Raw genomic sequence first — 7,959 nt, 5'->3', positions numbered from 1 at the left:
TTTGGATGTTTTTCTTAGTTTTATCAGAAACATACATTATATGTCCCTGGTTTTATGTAATTCTAAGATGTTGCAGCTATGTATAAATATCAAGACCAAACTAGAGTTATCTCTCTTTAGATCTGGGAATTATTCAAATGATTGGTCAGTTTCATAAGCAATAATTTGGTTTAACAATTAAACAACATGTCTGCTATTAAAGGGGCACAATAAGCACCCATGTGAATGCCTTAATTCTACCTGTCGATAAACCATATTGTCAAAACGTACAAAGTTAAATTGTCAACTACGGCAGAAAATTTACGTGATTTACTTATCACAGTGCCAGTAAGTCTATCTGACATAAGTTCCATTTTTCATTTCAAAAGAAGCTGTGGTGTATGGGTTCCTAGCAAGATCTACATATGTTCGTTAGAGTGGACAAACCTGACCTCGAGCTCATTTCATGGACCAGAGATCAAGGTTCAATTACGATATTATAGATATAGCCGGAAGATGTGGTATGAGTGTCAATGAGACAACTCTCCATCCAAGTAACAATTTATAAAAGTAAACCGTTATAGGTTAAGGTACGGCCTTCAACACGGAGCCTCGGCTCACACCGAACAGAAAGCTATAAAGGGCCCCAAAAATACTAGTGTAAAACCATTCAAACAGGAAAACCAACGGTATATATGTTTCTCGACTGCATTAAGGACCATAAAGCATCAGGTCAACTGTATGTGGTGTTTGGAATGATAATAAGACGTACACACATATATATATATATGTATATCAATGTAATTTTAACACACTATTTAGTATGTAAATATAAGAATGTTTAAAATATTTACAAAATGATGAAAATAAACGCAATATTTCGCTAGACCAACTAGCTTTATCAAGCGTGCATCTATCCAGGTGAAATGTAGATGATAAGAAACTTTTGCTGCTCAACGTCTATGTTGCACTTAACTGCCTTTAAAATAAGAAAATTTTGCAGCTCAATGTCTATGAGCAATTGCATTTAGCTGCTTTGAAAATAAGAAAATTTTGCAGCTCAATGTATATGTTGTATTGGATTTAGATACCTTAAAAATACATAATTGGTAGTTGAAGTTAGCAACGTCCATTGGCCAATATTACGGGATAAAAAGGACGATGCTTTGTTTTAAATTATTCTTTATCTTTCCTGTATCTTTTTTCGTCTTTTTCGTTAAGACCATCAGGTTCTAAAGTGTGGAGTTGGTGGATCCAAAAGTTTTCTCGTCTCCTTCTCGCCGTGGTGTCCCACTCGGTGTTAACTTCTATAATTTGGAAAGTAACATTATCAAAAGGATGTTTCGTTGAACGAAGATGTCTTGTGAGAGGACAGTTTTTGTTGGTTTTGTACGATGAACGATGGTTATTGAGCCGATAAGCCTGGGGACTAGTAAAACTGTACCAAAAGGTTTAAACATCAAAGTGAGTCCCCAGGCACCGGGACATAAATCCAAAAGATTCATGAGCCGTTGGAATGAAATTCTGTTTAACTGTTCAATCCAGCTTCTTCAACTGTTACTTTCTTTTACAACCACAAATTACAAACAAATTGTAAATGAAATATCAGATATCATCAACAATAGTAACATTTCTCGTGACTATTTAGCAATAATTAAACGTCGCCTCGCAGATACTGAACAAATTGAACTATCGAAACATAAAGAAAAACAAAGGAATAAATTTCAGAGATAAAATTCATACTGTCCATTTAAATCAGCATATGAATGATATTAATACAACTAACCATAAGATCCCTAGAAAAAGAAAATTTAAAAGACGGAAACCAGAAACTGAAAGCATTGTTGTAAATTTGTCATCTAAAGAACTTACACGTGCTGAGGAATCTCTTTTAAGTAAAGGTTTAAACTTCTGTCCTATCCCATCAACTGTAAATAACTTTCAGCTAGACGAAGACCTAGACCAATTCGCTAGACGTTTACGCTTGAAAGATTTTTTCTACAATAGGGGCAAGAAAAACCTTGAAGAAGCCGGATTAACAGATTCAGATACTGACACCAATGAAGAAGTCAAGCCTATCCCAAAATTTAGGAAAAAAAGTTCATGGAAACCATCAAAGAGCAAAAATGATAACTTGGAGTCATTCATTAACTACGTGAGGTCTGATATAAAGTCCTGTATAACAAATACAAGAAATTATAATTTGTCCAAGTCAGAAAGTATAGCTTTGAAAGCGTTAAAAGATCAAGAGGATATTGTAATAAAACCTGCAGACAAAGGGGGCGCTGTGGTTGTCATGAATAAAACAGATTATATAGCAGAGGGGAATCGACAACTTTCTAACTCCATTTTTTATAAACAATTAACCACAGATCCAACGCTTAATACTATTCGAAGGATAAACACCATCCTTCAAGAGATGTTCGACAATAAGCATATAGACAATGACACCTTTGATTATCTCCGACCTCTTGAGAACGAAGCAAAGGCCGGACGATTCTATATGTTGCCTAAAATACATAAAACGGGCAATCCAGGTCGACCAATTGTGTCAGCGAATAGTCATCCAACTGAAAAGATATCAGAATTTGTAGACCATCATCTAAGACCTCATGTGAAAGAACTACCCTCATTCATTCAGGATACAACTGATTATCTCAAGAAAATGGAAAGCCTCAATCCTTTACCAAGCAATACTATACTTGCATCCATGGACGTGTCTTCTTTATATACCAACATTCCACAAGACGAAGGAATAGCAGCGTGTGAAGAGGCATGGAACACTCGTAGTGAAAAAAATCCTCCTTCTGAGTGCCTTGTAACACTTCTGAAACTAGTACTGGAGAATAACAACTTCTCTTTCAATGAAAAACACTATCTCCAGATAGACGGTACTAGTATGGGCACAAAAATGGCCCCGTCATATGCCAACATATTTATGGGCCAACTTGAAAAACGCCTCTTGGCTAGTGCTCCATATCAGCCCTTATCATGGTTCCGATTCATTGACGATATTGATTTCAAATGGACAGATTCACAAGAACATCTTAATGAATTTCTAGAACACTGTAACTCTTTCCACCATTCAATAAAATTTACATATGAATCATCTATGGAGAAAATAAACTTCCTCGATACTACGAGTTACATCAAGAATGGAACCATTATAACGGACCACCATACCAAACAAACGGACAAACATCAATTCCTTTCTCCTAAAAGTTGCCATCCTAAACACTGCTCCCGTGGTATCCCATTCAGCCAGGCATTGCGAATCAAAAGAATATGCTCTACTGAAAATACGAAAAATGCTAGACTTGGACAACTTCGTAAACATCTAGTTGTTCGAGGATACAATAACAACATCATTGATAGCGCTTTCGAAAGAGCAAACAAAACTAGTCGCCAAGAACTTCTTGAGTACAAAGATAAGAATAAAGCAGCTAACAGAACACCCCTTGTACTCACTTACCATCCTGATTTTAAAAATGTGTCATCCATTGTTCAGAAGCATTGGAAAATTATAGAAAATGATTTAAATCTAAAAAAAAGTATTTTCATCACCACCAGTCATGGCTTTCAGAAGACCTAAAAACATCCGTGATAAATTAGTGACATCTGTATTAGCAAAGCAGCCTAATCCATCGCCCGGTTGCTACAAACAATGTGGTCGAAGGAATTGTTTGTGTTGTAAAGCTGCCAATACAAGCAGTTCTTTCATCAGCTCCGTTACTAAACAAAATTATACCATCTACTCTAATTCCAACTGTAAAACGGAGAACTCAATTTATATATTAACATGTGACACTTGTGGCATTCAGTATGTGGGAGAAACAATGGACAGATTTAATATTCGGCTCAATAACCATCGTTCATCGTACAAAACCAACAAAAACTGTCCTCTCACAAGACATCTTCGTTCAACGAAACATCCTTTTGATAATGTTACTTTCCAAATTATAGAAGTTAACACCGAGTGGGACACCACGGCGAGAAGGAGACGAGAAAACTTTTGGATCCACCAACTCCACACTTTAGAACCTGATGGTCTTAACGAAAAAGACGAAAAAAGATACAGGAAAGATAAAGAATAATTTAAAACAAAGCATCGTCCTTTTTATCCCGTAATATTGGCCAATGGACGTTGCTAATTTCAACTACCAATTATGTATTTTCAAGGTATCTAAATCCAATACAACATATACATTGAGCTGCAAAATTTTCTTATTTTCAAAGCAGCTAAATGCAATTGCTCATAGACATTGAGCTGCAAAATTTTCTTATTTTAAAGGCAGTTAAGTGCAACATAGACGTTGAGCTGCAAAAGTTTCTTATCATCTACATTTCACCTGGATAGATGCACGCTTGATAAAGCTAGTTGGTCTAGCGAAATATTGCGTTTATTTTCATCATTTTGTAAATATTTTAAACATTCTTATATTTACATACTAAATAGTGTGTTAAAATTACATTGTTAGGCAATCTATAATTTTATTTGTGTAATTGAATTAATCTCTGTACTGATGAATCCACACTCCCTTAGATTTGTATGTCATGTGCTGCTATTTATAGGCACTTATATATATATATATATATATATATATATATATATATATATATATATATATATATATATATATATATATATATATCTCAATGTTCATTATTCCTTCAATTTGGACAATGTTAAGTTTTTGTGTTTGGTCTGTTTTTCAAATACTTTAAGCAATAGGTCAACTATAATTGGTGTAAGGAACGATTGTAACATGTCTGGCTGGCATTTTCATTTTCATGCGCGCATAGTTAAATGTGAATTTTCCTTGTTAAATCTGTTTTGTTTCTTGGATACTACAGGTAAGAGATAACTGAAAATATTCTAACAAAAAATGTGGTATGATCGATTGTCAATAAGACAATTCTCTACAAAAGTCCAAGTTATGTAGAAGTTTACAAAGATAAGCGTGCGATCTTTAAACAACCCATACCGCATGGTCAGCTATAATAGCTATATAATAGGCCCCGAAATGATAAATGTTAAACAATTCAAACGATGACATTTACGGCCTAATTTATGTTTAAAACAAGACAAAAAATTAAATACAGCATCAAACGATTAAACTACTTTACAGGTGCCAACCCAACCTTCTTTTAACCTGGGACAGTGGAGTGACTGTAAACATAAGAACAAACTAAAGAAATGAGTTGAAAATGGCTCAACTCACCATTTTGCTATATGTAAGGCATACATAACATCTAACAAAAACACAGACTGGACGTGGCAGGGTATCTATACATTCCCACAACAACGACACTTAGTATGACCTGAGAGCATTCGCAGGTACTCGCAGATACTCACAGCTCATAACAACAACTCATCACCAAAAACAACTCATAAAAAAGATTAACATATCATTCAATACACATTTAACATCCAACGCATGAATTTAGTGTGTATATATATATATATATACGCACGTCATTTACAGACAGAGAAAAACACGACCTTGTGCACTGGCAAGCTATTGAGTTTTATCTTAAATTATTGATTACAAAGTAAATATATTTGTTACAATAAAAACAATTAATCAAAGATCTAATAACCCATTAGAATAAGTTTATATAAGGGATCGTATCTAAAATTCCGGACTTGGTAACTTCTATAATTTTTCTTCAAGTACACTTGTTCATTTCAGTTTACTTCCACTCCAAACAATACAACACTAATAAATCAGGGTAAGTATATATTGACGACTTCAAGTCTTAACATCTCGCCAGCAAATTTTGCAAGTTCACTTTTTAGCTCACCTGGTCTGAAGGGCCAAGTGAGCTTTTTCTCATCAATTGACGTCCGTCGTCCTTCGTCGTCCGTCGAGTTAACTTTTACAAAAATCTTCTCTGAAACTACTGGGCCAAATCAAACAAAAGTTAGCCACACTCATCATTGGGGTATCTAGTTTAAATAATGTGTCCGGTGATCCGGCCAACCAACCAAGATGGCCGCCATACGGGTAAAATGTAGATTTTGGCCTATATCTCGGAAACCAAAGCATTTAGAGCAAATCTGACAATCGGACACCCCATTGTTAGGTGGCTGCCCCTGAATTGGTTATTTTAAAGAAAATTTGCCGTTTTTCGTTATTATCTTGAATATTATTATAGATAGAGATAAACTGTAAACAGCAATAATGTTTAGCAAAGTCAAATCTACAAAGAAGTCAACATGACCAAAATGGTCAGTTGACCCTTCAATGAGTTATTGCCCTTTATAGTCAATTTTTAACATTTTTTTTGCAAATATTTGTAATCTTTTACAAAAATCTCCTCCTCTAAAACTACTTAAACAAATTTAACCACAATCATCATTAGGCTATGTAGTTTTAAACTTGTGTCCGATGACCCCGCCTGTGAACCAAGATGACCGACATGGCTGAAAATAGTACATAAGGTAAAATGCAGTTTTTAGCTCTGAAACCAAAGCATATAGAACAGATGTGACAGTATTATATTGTTTGTTAGGTCAAGATCTATCCGCCCTGGAATTTTCAGACCATTCAGATAACCCGTTGTTGGGTTGCTGCCCCTAAATTGGCAATTTAAGACCTGAAAATTAAGTCAACATGACCAAAATGGTCAATTGACCCCTTAAGGAGTTATTGCCCTTTACAGTCATTTTCTAACAATTTTCATAAATTTTGTAAACTTTTACAAAATATTTTCCACTGTAACTACTGGGCCAAGTTCATTATAGATAGAGATAATTGTAAGCAGAAAGAATGTTCAGGAAAGTAAGATCTACAAACACATCACCATCTCCAAAGCACAATATTTACATGAATCCATCTGTGTTCTTTGTTTAATATGCACAAAGACAGGGAGGCGACACAGACCCTTTAGAGCTTCTAGTTATATTTATTCCGGCTGGTCGCGTTATAACTGGTGAAATGTTATGTTCTATATTATAATTGGACAGAGGGTTCGTATAGCACCATACTAAATCAGTTTCCCTATCGTCTTGTTTCTTTCTTATTGACATAGTGTTGTGTACCTCCTAAAAAATGTGATATACAACCTCCCCGCTCACATACTTTCGATCTTCTTATTGTCTTTTTTTTCTTTTGAAAAAGGCTTACACCAAAACACTATAATGGTAACTTGTTGCAGGTTAGTTTTTCAGTTGCAGTATACTTTGAATATATTTTTTATAGCATCAGCTTATGTCTTTTATTCATAAGTTATATTCTTACCCAAAACTTGTCCGTCCTTAATTTCATGGGTAGGCATTATATTCGTGTTATATTAGCCCTCACTATCGCTCGGGCAAAAATAATCACGAATATAATGCCTTCCCATGTTAAAACTACAATAAAGTATAGCTTGCATCAATTATTTCTTAAATTGATTACAAAAATGGTGACTACAATGAACGCATCTATCCCATCGGACTGGAGATAAAAGATTCAACAGATACAATTTACATGTAGTCTGCCTCTTATTCCGTTTTACATCTAGAACTTGACATTGAGGGTCAGTTGCAAACAAAATCTAAAACGATAGAGATCATGATTTCAGCTTCTCAATTGTTAAATTCCAATTCTATGAAGCAACATGCCAGCAGCACCTGCAAACCGAGTATATATCTCCCAGTTGATAGATATTTCAGGGCCTGTATTTCATATCATGATTTCCTTGATAGAGGGTTGCTGCTGACCTCACAAAGAAGTAATTAAACTTTTAGTTCCAAGTGATCAGGTTGAAATCATCCCTATGTCAATTTTACGGACACCATTTCAATAGTTGGTTGACTTGAGAAATATCTTGTTTTCACAGATGAAAACGGATATGTTTCAATTGTCGTAACTAGAATCCCGTCACTTTTCCCCAGAATGTGAACTACCGGACTTGTAATAACATGAGCAACACTACGGGTGCCACTTGAGGAACAGAATCTGCTGACCCTTCCGGAGCACCTGTGTTCACTCT

The sequence above is a fragment of the Mytilus galloprovincialis genome, chromosome 1 (assembly GCF_965363235.1).
Source record: "Mytilus galloprovincialis chromosome 1, xbMytGall1.hap1.1, whole genome shotgun sequence".
Lineage (NCBI taxonomy): Eukaryota > Metazoa > Mollusca > Bivalvia > Mytilida > Mytilidae > Mytilus > Mytilus galloprovincialis.
The sequence above is the reverse complement of the archived record's forward strand: the minus strand, read 5'-3'. Positions refer to the sequence as shown.